The sequence below is a fragment of the Nicotiana attenuata genome, unplaced genomic scaffold (assembly GCF_001879085.1).
Source record: "Nicotiana attenuata strain UT unplaced genomic scaffold, NIATTr2, whole genome shotgun sequence".
NCBI classification, from domain to species: Eukaryota; Viridiplantae; Streptophyta; class Magnoliopsida; order Solanales; family Solanaceae; genus Nicotiana; species Nicotiana attenuata.
The window spans coordinates 54730-71536 of NW_017672142.1; positions in this window are offsets into that span (position 1 = coordinate 54730).

Here is a 16807-nt window from a genome sequence, read left to right on the forward strand (position 1 = left end):
CTTCTTCCCAAAACCACGCCCCTACTCTCAAACCCCCCCCCCCCCAATCTGTTCTACTTTTTCAAGTAAGTTGTTTTCCCCAAGACTCCGCTGTAATTTTCAAGTAAGTTGTTCTACTTTTTCTTTTGTTTTGTGTACTTTGTATTATGTAGTAGTTACTGTGTAGAATTCTTGATTTTGGTTGCAATGGGGTCTTAGACTCCAAGTTTGGTGTTGTAGATTGGGTTTGGGGTTGATTTGTGTAGAAGTGGGGGTGAGTTCTTTGGTGACAATTTTTGTGTGGGGTGAAGTGCAGCATGTGGCTTGGGAGTTGTCTCTTTTGTCAAATTACTCGACTATGGAAGGCCATGTGGGTGGGTGGTGGTAGCACTTAACAGTTATTAATGTGTGGAAGCTTGCGTAGGGTCTTATAAGGCGGAATTGTAGCATTGATAGTGGTGTGGGGGCAATGGTGAATGTTGTCAATTTTGGCACCTTACTAGATGGTTATACTGGCCATGTTTGATGAAAGGGAACTGTTTGGTGTCAGCGGGTGGCGAAGTCTGAGTACCCATTTGACTGGCACATGTTAGGCTGCACCTGATCGTTATACTGAATTGCTTGCAGGTACTATGGCCCACAAGAAGCGTAGGAACACGGACAACACGTCCGAATTGCCGACGTATGATGCCACCCGGTTCGAGTCACAGGAGGCAGAGGACATGTTTCATGCTAAAGCTACAAAAAGCTTTGTCCCTGAGATTGCTATTGACAGGGCTGCCCTCCATGTAGAAAAACCGGACATGTACGAGGAAATCAGACGGAGGGGGATCGAGTTCTTGTTTGAGGAACCTGAAACAGCCAACCCAATGATAGTACGGGAGTTCTATGCGAACTGCCCAGAACATATGTGCCGTTCTGTGATTGTGCGGGGCAAAGTGGTCGATGCCTCATTACTGAAAATTCGCCAGGTCTTGCAGCTGCCTCCGTTCACTGGTGAAATTGATTATTACCACAACTCCCCAGGGGTCGATTGGGACACTCTGATTGAGACAATATGCTTAGGGGGACGGCCAGTTTGGATACAGGAGTACATGACCCTTCATTCCAGGTCGTTCACATGGGAGGCTAAGTGCTGGTTCACCATTATTTGCAGCAGGTTGTTGCCCACGGGCAACACGTCAGATGTAATCAGCTTACGGGCTCTATTGGTTTGGTGCTTCGTCACCAAGAGGGACTTTGATGTCGCGAAAATTATTGGAGATGAAATGATCCTCATGTCACCTCTGATGACTAAGGGGTTTTACTTCCCCTCACTTGTGACGAGGTTATGTCTGCTGGCTGATGTCCTCGCCAGTCCTACGGATGGAACTTTGCCCACAAAAATAGCATTCAGAGCTGCGAAGATCAAAGTGGGCAGAGATGCACCCACACCCATTGAGCTTGACGACGATGATGACGCCCTAGCACCCATGGCACCACCCAGGAGATCTTATGATGCAGCCGGATCCTCTCGGCAACCCCAAACTGGGGAGGGACTCTCTAGATCACACTCCAGCCGACCCAGGTTGCCTTCTTTGGAGGAAGAGGTGGAAGAACTTCGTAGGGGTGTGCATTCGAATCGGTTTATCGATAAATCGAATCGATTATTTGTTATCGGTTTATCGATATCGGTTTATCGATTTATTGATTTCGATTTCGAAATTTTCCTTATCGAGTTATCGATTTCGATTTCGATTTTGTCCTCTTCGGTTTATCGGTTTATCGATAAACCGATAAGAAATACTTAAAAAAAATTAACTTTTTTTTAAATTTTTTTTTAGTTTTTTTTTTAATTTTTTTTTACCCTTATTCTATAATACCCTTTCCTTTACCCTAAGTCCCTAACCCTATTATTTCATCTACCACATTTAAGGAATGATCATATTTAAAGCTCAAGGGAATGAAGTTCAAATTAATGGAAAATAGAATTAGCCGTGATGATGTATTTTTTTTATACCGTTGGAGTGTTGGTGGCATACATTTGATCCCTTACTTTAGTTTTACTTTTAGTTCCTTTCGGCATGTGCTTATTGGAATAATTTTATTTATAAACGGTGTTCGTCTATCTTAGCTTTCTTTTGGCCCATTATTAGTTAGGCGTGTTTTATAGTGGAAATGTTACTTTCCGTGGAAAATTTCCCGGCAAAATTTTTCTAATTGGTGTAATCGATGGGTAACAATCGTATTTAAAAGGGCCCCAAAAACGAATAAATCGAAATCGAAAAAAAATTGGAACACCTTTATTTGAAAACGATAACATTAAAGCATTATGTACTAAATCGATATAATCGATTAAATAATTATCGATTAAGGGGTCATTAATCGGTAATCGATAAATCGAATGCTTACCCCCTCAGAAACTTCCGCACCCTCGGTTAAGAATGGCCTTCATGTACGTAGTTGGATTTTGCCCAGGTTCTGGAGAAGGCGCCAGGTCTGATGAGCCGATTTGAATGGCTTGGTTCCGCGCTATAGGGAGGGCTGTTGAACCAAAAACTAACGTTCTTGCGCTCGTTAATCAACAGCGTCGACCGGGATGATTTAACCAGGGAAGGTTTCTTTACACCTTCTGCACTTTATGTTTTGTTTATTATGACGAAATATGGGGAACATTGCCATAATTATTGTGTGGTGGGTGGGAGGAGCGACCTTTGGATTAGTTGGTGATTTGTTAGTAATATAAGCATTATAAGATAATGTGTGTATTTTGTGCATCTTGTCTTAATTTTAGTGTTACTTATACTTAGACGAATCAACCGACTGGAGCGATTCCCCAACGACGGACACTGTCGTGGGGTTTCTTTGAGGTTTGTACGAGGTCGATATATTTTAAAAAAAAAAACTCTTAGTAACAAGGTAGGGAGACCTTTTGATGACGGAACCAACTTAGCAATATTCTTGAGAGGAATAGTCTAAACCAAAAAAAAAAAGCCAAAAAATATTTTCTTATTTTATTTTCTTTTTAGTAGTGTAGTTTAAATTCCCCCCCCCTTGGTTTTTTTTTTTTTACCACGGGGTTCTTTTCCCAAAGGGCGTTTTCTTTGAAACCGGGTTAGGTAGATCTTTTCTTACTATTTTTTAGTGGGGCCCTTAGGGACTTTCTCTTTGGCTTTTAAAGAAATTAGGTGCGAGGCAAGGGAATGCATCCCGTGGTGTAACATATCCTGATTTAACAAACACCGTGTGCGACTTTAAAACGACTTTGACGGGGCACTCTAGCTCTGTTAATTTAATCTTATGCCTTAATTTTGCACACCCTTTGTTCTTACCTTGGACCACGCTCACGTGAGTGTTGTTGGACAAAACTAATTCAGGAATGAAGTTACAATGCCAAATGTTGTGTTGAGGGTAAATTACACGATTCATGCTTGCACGCGATACTTAGAAACTTGGCCCTGTGTTGTGAGCAAAAAGCGAAAAATAAAAGAATTGTTTGGTTCCTTAGAAGGATGATTTAGGCATTTTCTTGTTGTGCCTATATAATTATTGAATCCCACCTGACAGCCATATTTATCATATTTAACAACCCTCTTTGAGACCTATAAATCTCTTTTTCTTTGGCCACGCCACACATTTACAAGCCCTACCCCATTTTGTTTGGGGAAAATAATTCATTCTATTTGAAACCTTTCCACTCTCTCATGAAACACATTGAATTGTTATGAAAACTTGTAAAAGTTTAAAAAGTGTGGGGTGGTTGGTTTGGCTTTGAGTGAACTAATTGAATAAGAGGAGAAATTAGTGCACTGGTTTGAAAAATTGGAAAGAAGGCCACTTGAGGAATTGAAAAAAAAAAAAATATTATAGTTGGATTTTGTGAAAAATAAAAAAAATTTCCTTGATAAAGTGTTGGGGCTCTTGACTAAGTTGTGCTAAAAGGAAAGACAATGGTCTTAATTTAACATTGATGTGCAAGGTGAATATTTTTGGGTTTTGACATTAAGTATGAGGTTTTAAATGTTAAAAATTTATGTTATTTAAAGTTGCTTGGGGAGGTGTTAGGGTCAGTCTTATTATCTATAAGAGTATCCTAACCCGTCCCGTAAAGCCTGCCATTACGAACCAAAACTGGAAGGGCCCTTATTGATTCTTAGATGAAAAACCGATTAGTAGATTTGTATTACACTAAGGGGCAAGCTTAGGTGTATCTTGTTGTGTATGGTGAATGTTCTTTGCTGGAGAGTGAGTAAATTTCGTTCTTCTATCTGTTTACTAGTTCCTTGTTGTTATGATTTATTTAGTGTTGATGGGGAACTTTTCTCTCAAAAAAATTGGTGATGATGAGGTCATTAAAATCAAAACCTTCAGGAAGAAAAAAGGCAATCTTTCAACCTCTGTTTATGAAGTTTACATTTAGAAGGGTAAGCACGGGTTGAGTGGGGCATGTGGCCAATTCGGAGTCTTCCTATTGCGCTCACCTGCTGTAGGCGCTTGGGTTTCCTATTTCATAATGGCGGGCTTTGGAAAACAGATAACAGCGAGGTATGATCCAACGATTAGGCCTAGAAGTTGTGTTCAACTTTGCCGAGGACGAGCAAAAAGATTTAAGTGGTGGGGTGTTGATAATAGGTAAATTAGGGACTATAATTAGGCCCTTAAAGAACCACATTTTTATATAGCTTTACGGTAAAAAGTGATATCCAAATGCTCTGATTAGTGCTTTCATGCTTTGTAGGCTATATCCAATAAAGAAGTTTGTGGAGTACTTTTGGATCAATTACGAGAAAATGAGGTCAATCATAACAATATCCACAAAGTGCACCAAGCGAAGGGACAAAGCCAGAATTGAAGCTGGTCTGCCGCTGTCCGGGCGTTAACCGCGATAGGACCGCGGCAGAACATTGCTGCAGATTCTGAAAGGCCATTCTGGTCGCGGATCCTGGCGTAACCGCGGTAGGACCGCGGGCAGGACGCGGAAAGTTCAGGGACCAAAGTGTTAATTCGAGGAAACTTGGTTAAAACCCTTATAAGATGTAGAAAATCGCCCACAATAGGGAGGCGGAGTTTTGAGATTACTTTTGAAGAAAGAAACAAGTGTGAGAGACCACCCAAAAACATCATAGTTTCTATTCTCTTCTATTTTTATTGCAATTCTTCCATTACGAATAATTTATTGATTTTATCTTCCATTGTCATGAGTAGCTAGATACTTTAACCTAAGTTTGTGTAAAAACCCGTTGGGGATGACTTGGTGTTATTACTTAATATATTTGGAATTGGTTGTTAATCTCTATTTTGTTCATCTATTGTTTTGATTGTGTTAGTGAAAGGGCCCTCAATTATCCGTCCCTATTTAGTATGTATCTGCTTGAGAGAGAGTGAATATTTAGGTGATTGTATGGAACAACATCACTCCCGGAGTATAGACGAGAGTCATAAACCGAGGGTTAGAGGTAGGATTAGAGATAACGATACCTCGGATGCAATCTAAGTGAACTGTTTTGTTGGAATCTAGCTAACGTAACTTGAGAAAGTGCGTCTAGTTAAATTATTCATAATTGCTTGAGAAAGATTATGATAGCTAGAGTGTTCATATGATAAAGACAACTATGTCTGAGTTATAATACATATTCAACTAAGGAAATAACAACGGGGGAAACCATTACCTTATATTCTTATTCCAATTATATCAAGCAAGCTTAGTTAACTTCCAGCTTTATTTACTTTCAGTTTAGTTTTAAACATCATCATCAATTGTTGAAGTTACAAAGTTTGGAAAAATTACTGTGAATCTAGTTAAATCTGACAAGAGTTAATTGATAGGTTAATTCTCTGTGGTTCGAACTCTGGCAGAAATACCCAGACTATATTTGCAACGTCCGTTGTGCTGTCTTTTATAAGGCATAGTTTGGCTTATCAATATGCATAGTTTGGAGAATATTCCCATTCAATTCCAATCCTCACTTCTAACTTTTTTTTCATTCCATTTTTTTCTCACTTTGATCTCAAGGCACCCTAACACTGTGATTTTTTCTTAAGCAGAAAAGCCTTGAGTTCTTCTCTGCTATGGGGCTTATTGGAGCCCTCTTAATATTCCATGAAAACTAATAATCATGGGGGTGAGCCAAAGAACTGTTCCTTTTAGATGCCAAACTAGCATCCTCTTTCCTGGATTCTTGTAGGCATTAAATCTGTTTTCTGTAGTATAGCTTTAGTAGTTTCATCAGTCATACCCTTTCTCATTGAGCTTCTTCTCCCATTGGGGCTTTGTGCAACCTGTTTTCCTTTTGACTTTCCTATCTGAAAGCCATTGTCCCTGCTGCTCTATTTCTGTATTGGTAATTGTGTTGCAATTGCTCTTCTTTACTAGTCTCTTCTCTAACCTTTAGCCTGTGCTTCCTCTGTTGTCTTTTGCTCAACAATCCATTTTGTGGGTTACTCTTTTTCCCCTCTTGTTATGTCACCTATCTGTTCCTTTAGCATCAGGTCCTTTGTACTTTTCCATCTCTGTTTGGCCATTACATTTCCCCTATGTCATTGCCCTTTTTGGAACATTCTTGACAAGGAAGGATGCCAATCATAGCTCAATTTTTGCTCCCTTGTGTTTTCCTTCAGCAGGTTTCTATCTCAGCACTTGTCTCAGGTAGTGCATGGGACACATCCATTTACAATCAACATACGAGCATTAGGATTACTCTAGCCTCTTGTGCTTGTTAGTTTGTCGAGTGTGAATTGTGTGTTGCCAATCGAGCTGCAATTCTCCCTAAGTTCTTCTTGTTGTCCAGTATTGTATAGGTAGCCCTGAGAAGTTTACCCACACTGGAACATTTTTATGTGTATTCCTTACACATTTGGAAGTCTGGTTCCTATATTTTCAGAATTTATAGTGTCTTATTGTTGAAAGTATATGGTCCGTTTTGAAGGACCAAATCTCTTCCTCATCATTCTCCAAACTTGAAATAAAGAAGCCTTCATCATGCATTAGAACCTGGAGTTGAAAACAAATTGCCAAACTCTATACACAAAATTTCAACATCTCTTTAAAATTGAGGAGATTCCACCTATGACATAGCCAATTAAGCTTATTCCTCCATCTCCTCTTCTGCTTTTCCACTTCTATGAGGTTCAATCTAAACAATTTCCTTCCATCCTTAAACATAGGGGTAATAGTTTCATATTTCAAACCCTGTTGTATAGATCTACTACCTTGAACCACAGCAGCTAGAGTTGGTTTGAGATCCCTATGCTTGTCGAGAAAGTCAGTTTCCTAGCTGTCGTCGCCATTTCCGTCTCATTTGGTGCAGGATCTGCAGGAGTCTTAGTTATCGGACTCTCTGATTTCGAATTTGCCACCAGCTCCTCCGATTTATTCCTCTCTTGTCCATGCAAGAATAGTTGGTGCACTCCCATACCTTTCATTCCAATGGAACAGTTGCACCGAGTCTAAAAGCTTGGGGGATCCCCAGTTTTCTGTGTGTAACTTAGTCTTGTATCTTCATCATCCCCATACCAATAGATATTACTATTGCTTATTATCATCGTTGTATTGTTGTTATGCATGAAAGATCAATGAACCAAAAATCAAAATGAAAAGGGAGAAAAGCAAAGAGAAATAAACAATTATGGGAAAAACATGAAATCCTTTTATTTGAGTAAATTTTCATGGGTTGGTCATTCAACTTTGTGTTCAATTATGAAAAGTCACTTTTTTTTTTTGTTACAAAAAATCATTCAACTTTGGTTCATTCACCAAAAAGTCACTTTTTCTTTCTTTTGTTACACAAAAATTATTTTCTTTGATTTATTGCAAAAAGCCACCTTGGCCAGATTTTACAGTACTTTTACTTGAAAAGTCTATTAGTCCTGACCTTAATTCCTTCTCATTTAATGTAATACATTCTATATTTATATACTCACTACTATATTATGTTTTTACCTAGTATTTTACTATAATTAAAATAACTTTAAATTATTTATTATTATTTTTATAATATATCCATACATTTATTTTTTCATGGCACTCAATTTGTTTATCATATTCAAACATGAACATATTTTTAAATATAAAAATAATAATAAAATATATATTTAATATTTATTTAAAAGAATAAAAACATATTTTTTAACAAATTATAGTTTTTATTGTCAATTAAAAAATTTTTAAAAAAAGTTTCAAAGATATTTGTGTTTATATAAGTTTCTTAAACTTTATCTGTTAGTATTATTTATTGAAATTATTAATCTGATGTGTCCATTTTGCTAAATAGGTTATTTTTATATTAAATTAATGGTATGGCTTGGATTGATCAAAATCACTGAGCTTTGATTTTTTAATTTTCATTAAACATATCATTAAGCATGTATAAGAAACGTGGACTGAGATTTGCTCACGGTAATGTTACTGAACAAATTTAATAATGCTACTTATATATCTTGGAAATTAATATTAAGAAAAAATAAATTACGGAATATATTGAAGGAACTTATAATGCAAAGTGGATCATAATAGACTTTTCAGGTTGAAAGTTTGTAAAATCTGTTCAAAAGTGAAATATTGTAATAACTAGAGGCATAGTTAAATAATTGTGTGTAACTAAAGAGAAGAAAAAATTGACTTTTGGTAATAAACACAAAATGAGGACGTTTACTACACAAAAGAAAGAAAAGTGATTTATAGTAGACGTAACACAAAGTTGAATAAACCACCCAAGAAATTTACTCCTTTTTATTTCAATACAATACAGAATCACATGGTGGTGTGGCAGTTACACTTAGATTGCATTAGGCCTATTTCAAGATTCTAGCAAAAACTAGGACGTCAAAGTGGAAGTTGGAAAACATTCTTTGACATAGTCATTAAATTTATTTTTTATTATTATTATTAATTTGACTAATTACTGCGATAAAAAAAAATTCTTAAAGTTTCTAAAAGGAATTTCTTGAGTCCATATTATGTCATGAGCCAATGGAAATCAAAGGTTTAAAAGATTTAAGGTTGCAGGCCTCCACCCAATGATATCGTCAATGATCAATAAAGTGTGAAAGGAGATTTATGAAGTCTCAGGTTCAAAAATTGTTTAGTAGATCAAAAATATACTCCGTGGTGTGGTAGGGATATATTTAGAAAAAATAATATATGTATTTTTTTTTCTGGCATTATTAAACCCCTTGTTTGAGTACTCCCTCCGTTCATTTAACAGCAATGGTTACTAAAATGTTGTCTCACAATTATTTTGTCATTTTAGAATTTCAAGACAAAACTGATTATTCTATTTCCCTTTTTTACCCTTAGTAATAATTGTCTTTGAAGATGGAAGATAATACACCAAATATATAAATATTCAATTGAAGATTAATGTATAACTATTATGGCCATAAATTAAGGGTAGGAATTAGTCCCAATCCTTTTCATAATTCAAGATTTCTTAAGAGACGTTGTAAAAGAAACACAACCACATAATATGAGACGGGAAAGGGTAGTTAAGTTTTTCAACCTGTGTATAACTAATACTTGTATTAATTAGTTATCAACCCTATTCAGTACTATTCTATTCTTATACATAGCAAACCATGACTATTAGTTAGTATTTAATAGTTTTTAATTACATTAGATAAGCATCAATGGTAGCTTAAGCTATAGTTAAAAGAAGCGACAAGATCATCAAAAAAAGGGAGGCAACTCGAATACCATAAGAATGGAAGGGAAAGCGAAGGACGGAGGACCATTTTACAAGAGCTTCAAGAAGAGTGAATTGAATTAGCGCGGGTGGGCTCTTGAGCGCGTTAGCGCTTAATCAAATCCTTGCTTGTTCCTTTCGTGACTCAAAACAGCCGGTACGCTTTTCCGACTCGCAACGACTTCAAAGGGGCGGGGGCTATAATTTGCTTGCCAAAGCAGGCTGTTCGCCTTTCGAAAAGGGTTGAGCCTATTTCCTTGGGCGTTGTACCTTTTGGATTATGGTATAGTATTGTGAGATCCGAACATAGGGCTACTTTATTTGTTTGCCATATCATTTGCTAGGTGTTTATGAAATATTATAGCAGGTTGGAATAAAGACAGAATGTCTTTTCAAAGCCTTTCTCAGCACCAAATCAAAACAGTTGAAAAGAAAATAATCCCATCAAACTAATTCCAGTATCACTTATTCCAGCATACTAAACACCATATTCAGTACTTTTTATACACCCCATCAAAACGACAATCTAAGTGATTTTATTCTGATTTTTCCTAGGAATAGTACAAGTTATCCGATGTACCTTGTGGTGTAGAGGTTAGCTCGGTATCCAATAGTCGAGATTACGGCGTAACCATGGTTACTTATTCTGGTTGGATTAGCATATTTATTTATGCTGGTGGAAGTAGAAGATATCTGATGAAATAATCGAGATATGCAACAGACTGATCGGACACCACTATCGGAAAAAAAAAAAAATTCAAACTGCAGGACTTGATCATGTATTCCAACATTTTGCTGGACTAGGCATCTTAGACATACCATTGTCAAAATGTGGGCTGCCAGTGGAAGTCTGGACCTTTTCTTTGGGACAGATTTTAGTTATTGGCTGGGCCACTTAAATGAAGATTCCATTCTCTATGATGATAAAAATGTTGAAGGAAACAATTAGCGCCTCTATAATTTTGGATTAAATAAAATTAGTGGTGTATTTGAGACTAAATTCATAGTATTTGAATCTGGAAAAATATTTATGGATTCAATGTGTGGGTACTGTTCAATCCAAATAAGAGAACAACTATACTTATAAGATCCTAAAAAGATAATTACGGTCTTGAAGCTAACTTCAATATACCTTGTCCAGCCAAACCGTTTAAAATAAAAACAATCAGTAGATGATATAATATTATGTTAAATCTATGTATAATATTTGATATGATCCACAAAACAACTATGTATAATCGTTATATATACCAGCTAAAAAAATTTAAATAGTAAATTTTGCGAATATTTGTGTATAAGATCCCGTTTAGATCAAGTATCGCACTTGTAAATTTCTATCTAACATTGAGGGACTAGCTAATTTTATGTCTGACTTTTCCAAATACTTTTTTAATTAACTTTAGTATATCACATTTATGTTACTTTGTATAGAACTTCTAAAACATGCAAAATTAAAACAATTACTTTTTAAAACTGAATAAAAATGAATATTTGAACCCCATTCATAGAACAAGTTCCATACTAGTGAAGTTTTCACAACATTATTCAAGACAAATTGCTTTTCAAGAAAAAAAAAATTAAAGTCTATACCTTATGTATAATATGTTAATAATACTCTTTAATAATTTATAAACATAAAAATAAAAATAATATCTTAAACTAATGCCAAGATTAAGGTTTAATTACCTCTATCTGAAGTCTGAACCTATAATCATTTTTTAAGACGGTGGGAAGAAACTAAAATAATTAGGAATAAGTATTCAATGAATTAATTAAAAATATTAGAGGACGACTGCCGATTATTCATGTAAAATTTACTTACACGACAAAACCACATGAAAGAGAAATATTCTTTCCATAAATTGTTTTACAAGAATTGTTATAATAATAAATAATGGTCAAATATAAAGATACCAAAATGATAATGATTTACTATATTGTCGAACTTATTATATTCTTACTTTAGAATTAGTATTCCATTAATTTATCGTTTAATGAGCAATGACTAACAAAACACCCATGTGATGTCTCTCATGCCTCACTCGAATATAATGAATTGGGAAAGAAAAAAATTAAAAAATAACAAAAAGATTATACTCTCAGCTGTCTACAATATTATGTATTTGTAATCATTTTCCAACCAAGTCGGTCTAATTTCAATTCATTAAGGTGCATTCGTTATTAAATTTTTATACCTTAAATTTTATACTACTAAACTTCAATTTAAATTTTTCTCGAAAAAGAAGTTGAAATATAAATTGCTCAATATTTAATGAAACTCCCATAGTCCCAATTAGTGTGTGTTGAGAAATAAGAGTTTACAAATGTAGATTCCTTATTTGCAATCTTAGCTACAACACCTAGTATGACCTCTTTTGCTTCTAATTTTTGTGTGAATATTTTTACCTCCCTGAAAACACTCGTAAAGCTAACATATTTTATATGATTTTTTTATGAATTTAATTTTCTAAAAAAGTAGGTACTAAACGTTTTTTTAAAAAAAAAAATGTGTTCCCTCATGTATAAATTTGATAGTTTTTAAAAAATATCAAAAAATAAGATTTTCAAAACAAACCCAAATTTTCCAATTTTTTCTCAAAAAATAATAATTTCCGCAACTCATAAAACTAAATTATTTTTTCCAGTAAATGCATGTCCAATATCATTCAATTTCAGAATTCCAAAATACCACTATTTTCCAAAACCTTAATTCCAAATACTACTTTTTTTCTTTCAAAAATCCTCAGTCATACTCCCCTGCACCCTGATCCAAAATAATGATTTTTTGCCTTTCTTGTGGTCCGAAATAAGTGATTTTTTCAGATTTCAAGAATGAATTAAGTTAATTTTTTTCCTACATTGTCCTTGGAGTAAATAGATGTTGGAATATGTGTAGGAGTTTATGTGAGAGATAGTGAAGGTTTTAATATTGTTCAATTCCATTGCTAATTAATGTTTTGAAAGGTGGATTCTTAATCTGTGTGAAAACATGTCCAAAAAATCACTTATTTTGACAGGAGAGGTTAGTAATTTTTAGATTCCAAACGTTTACTTAAGCACCAAGTGGTGTCTAGGTGGTTAGAAACTTATATGGCCACTTCATGTTTTCAAATCCTAGCGGATACAAAAAAATAGGGAAAGTGATTTCTTCTCAATTTGTCCTTGAGAATAGGGTTATCTAGTACGTACCTTATTTTTTGTGGGAGTTGACATGTAACCAGGATACCACGATTTTATGACGTTGCTTGAGTGAAGGGCTTCTACCCGGAAATAACTCTCAGGCGTTCCAGACACAAAGTAGGAACTAAGGCTCTTACCACACTCCTCTCCCCAACTCTACCTGTGGTATTAACATTTGACTCGATTTAATCATTCAACATATTGCTCGATAAGATTAGTTAAATTGTGCACATTTAAATTCATATAACCATCTTTAGCAGTAAAAAAAAATTGCTCATCATAAAAGAAGACTATATTTAACCAAGAAACTTGTGACTTGAATCATTGGGAAAAAACAAGAAAAATACATTTTTGGCATTCTTTACTTAATAGAATGGATTAATATGTGAAAAGATTCCAAAGATGCAATATACAAACTAGTGTGTTGCTGTGTAATGAGAAGAAAAGTCAAGCCAACAAAAGAGACAGGTAGCAACTAGCCAAAACTACTCTCTTCCTTACACTGTTTCCGTATCTATTTACTTCTCACTCTGATTCATTCAAAATATCTAATACATATATTTCTATATTTGACTCCTTTATTGTCTCTCTTCCATCTTCTATCTCACTCTTCAGATCCATTTCTTTCACTTCACAATCAATTTCTATCGCGCGTGTTTTCGGAAACCGTATTGCCCTTAGAGTTAGTTCCGTCGTAAATTTTCCTCTTTTTTAGTATTTTTGTTCGGTTAAAACTACAGGATCGTGCCTGAATTATTATTATTATTTGCACAATTATGTATTAATCGTTATATTTACGTGTGGAAATTTACTTGTTTGCAGTGTATTCAGTTTACCTGGTCATAGTTTGAGGGGTTGTTAGATTAATTTTCTAATAGGAATTACTTATAAATTGCAAATTTACTGTGCATTGCAGTGTATTTCAGTTGCCCTCATAGTTTAAGGTTTTCTATTAACTTCTCAATAGGATTTAACTGATATGCACTAACACTGTAATGGATTTACAATATTAGTGTAATTTATCATGTTGTAAGTTATCCTGCAATTACTTTAAGTATCTGTCGTTGAGTAAATTTATCTGTATGCGGTACATTGAACTAAATTTTCTTTTTAGTATAGGAGAAAATTAGCGTTTAATTAGTGTATTATTATTATTTTTTGTTTTGTTTTGAGGGTTATGGATTGTAATGGGATTAGTGAAAAGTGAGGGAAGATATCAGGAATTTATTTGAAAGGACTATAAAGAGAGGAAGAAAAGGTCTTCTATGGAAATGAAAAGCATATCTTGATAATGCTTATTTTCCCTTTCTACGTGTTCTTTGTGGTGAATATCTAAAATGAGGGATTCGAAAGCAGTGTCTTTCCTGGATGATTTATGCGTAAAAGTGACTTCCCTCTTTTTGTATCATATATAAAGTGAAGATACCAAAAGCTATAGCTATTATTGAATTAGTTTCATTATGAGTTATCGAGGTAAGAGGACTGTAGGCTATTAAGTTGAGGGTTCGAACCCAGTAGTTTTGCTCATAACCTTGTTATATGTTAAGAAAATTTATTAATCAGATCCCATAGTACGAGACTTTGAGTTGTTGCTGTCCTAGAATCCAAGAACACATAAGTTCAGACCGCTAAATCTGCCTCTTAAAATTGAGGATGACAATCCAGAAAATTAATTGAAAATCCTATTGATACGTGTGATATTTTCTCTATGACCAGAGAAAGATATAATAAGTATATGGAGATTTGTGAAATGGGAGGATGTAAGGAAAGACTTGTTGCTTCTCTTGATGGGTAAACTTCTTTAATAATCCTAGTGTTAGCGAAGACGTTTAAGCGAGGAAAAGCCGAACAACCCCCATTCACGAAAAACAAGAAGCGAGAAGCGAAGCGGCTCGCTTTTTTTTAAAGTGAAGCGGAATTTAAAAAAAAACTAAAATTAAATACTGCATAGACAACACAGTAATTGTACGCAAAATGTTCAATACTTCAATTAAAAAACTAAGAGTAGCATCGAATGAAAGCACAAAATGAGCATCCTATTCTTCTACAAAATGAGATCGTATTCTTTCGTATAAACTAAGAATAAAAGATACAATAATTGGGCAGAAATATTTAGGGCAGAAACTGCGAAAGATCTGGGCAGAATTTTTTCTGAAAAAAATTCGCCAGCATTTCGGCGCCTTTTGGACGTTTTAAGAAAGAAGAAGAAAATAAAGAGATAAAGAAGAAGGAAAGAGAAAGAAGAATAAAATCAAAAGTCCAGAACATACCTATTGAAATTTGTGTTACTCTTGCAGAAGAAGAAGAACAACAACTGTGTTTGAAGAAGAGAAATCCGCTGCTCATTGTGTTTGAGTTAATGAAGAAGAGAGGAAGAAATCGTTGATGTGTTTGAAGTACCCTAGTTTCTCGCTGCTGTTGAAGTCTAAACGAAGAATCAAAGAAGTCCAGACGTTTTAGAACCAAGTTTATAAAATAGGGCTTTGGCGGTATTTTAAACAAGAGAAGCGCGCTCTTCTCGCTTCACCTGTTCTTCTCGCTTTTTACAGAGAAAGCGCGTCGCTTTTTCTACCAGAGTCGCTTTTTAATGGCAGAGAACAATAACCGTAGCGCTCCGCTTCGCTCTCGCTATAAAGCGACGAAAGCGCTCGCTTTTTTAATCACCTGTAATAAATCTAGGTTTATATGATGTAATCCAATTCATTTTACCATATTTGTTGTCATATTAATTCCAACAAAGATATTCGTCGGTTATCACAGGGGGAGACCATATTCATGTATGTTAATTCGTGTTAGGTTTATACATTAAAATATCAATTTCCATCTGGTAGCCTATGGACCGTTGCTGTTCTATGAATGTTGAGATGTGCACATATTCCGCATTTTCCCATAGAAGTGCCATACAAACACGTTATACATTTATGTCAGTTAGAAGCATAAGTAAACATTATTAATCTTGTTTAATTGGACTTTCACCTGAGCCTGTTTTGGATTATTATGAGACATTGCAGGAAATTTCGAATTTACACGGAGAGAGAGCAAGACATGGTTTATCCTTGTGATGTTTACAACGAAACTTTGAGTACTCTGTAGTATGTACCAGTGTTGTCACAACGCTACGCTTAAAGTGCGCTAAGCCCAAAACCGAGGCTCAAAACATGTAGCGTTTCCCTCGCTTTGCCGGCGCTTCCAAGTGTCCGCATCAAGGCTCTAAGCATACTTTTCATTGCCATGCAGTTAATCCTGAAAATGCGACAACTAAACAATTGATATTTCACTTATCGTAATTTTTTCAATTTTTGTCCATATAATTTGTATTCATGCTTATAATTGAGTGTTCTTGGACTGCATATTAACATATTTTTATTTTTTCTCCAATGTGCCTTCTTTCATATAAAGCCAACGCTTTATTGCGCTTTTCGCTTAAAGCCCCAACGGCCTTAGAGCTTTTTTGCGCTTTTCGCCGTTGATAACTCCTGTAACATATAGCAGATTGAGAGTCTGTTTCGTGCTCTAGGCGGACACGCTTGTGAGTAGACGTAATGTAGAGAGCTTTTTGACTAATTTCCACAGAATACTCGAAGGGGTATAGGAGAAGGAAAACTTATGGCTGCTGCGGTTGTGAGATGATGACATGCACCAAAGGCTTGAGCATGGACAGTTCATGATGACCGAACAATATCAGCGCATGGTTTAATTTCTCTCCTTGGTTACTGTTGCTTTTAGTAACGTCACGAAATATGGGGAATGATAAGTTTGGCCGTAAGGGAGGGGCTGCGGGCTAGTGTTTTACGCTAAAGTATCTCTAAGGATTGAGAAGCTCAATTCGTTAACAGCGTGGAGCACTGAGATATATCTATTGTCAATGAGTGTGGAAGAACTACCATATGAATCTCCCAAGGTCAATGCGGTGTTATAAAGATTTAAAGTAGTTATACTTTCCTCAGTAATTGGAAGCTCAAAGATCATGATGATCTTCTCTTTTTTTT